Here is a 242-nt window from a genome sequence, read left to right as displayed (position 1 = left end):
ATCTGCATTAGGAATAAAGGTTTCATACTTATAATGAAAAGATTCCTGCTTTCTTACGTGTGTTTCAGTAGAAACTGTACCCACTGCTTTCTTTCCCAAAGTTGTGCAAGCCTGAAAATTTCGCAAAGTCTAGCTAGTTTCTCTGAGAGAATACACGCATTTGTGTCTGATTCTGCATTACGAATAAAGGTTTCATACTTATAATGAAAAGACTCCGGCTTTCTTACGTGTGTTTCAGTACA

Source organism: Propithecus coquereli, unplaced genomic scaffold, assembly GCF_000956105.1.
Source record: "Propithecus coquereli isolate 6110/MARCELLA unplaced genomic scaffold, Pcoq_1.0 Scaffold496, whole genome shotgun sequence".
Taxonomy (NCBI): domain Eukaryota; kingdom Metazoa; phylum Chordata; class Mammalia; order Primates; family Indriidae; genus Propithecus; species Propithecus coquereli.
Note: the sequence above shows the minus strand (reverse complement) of the source record.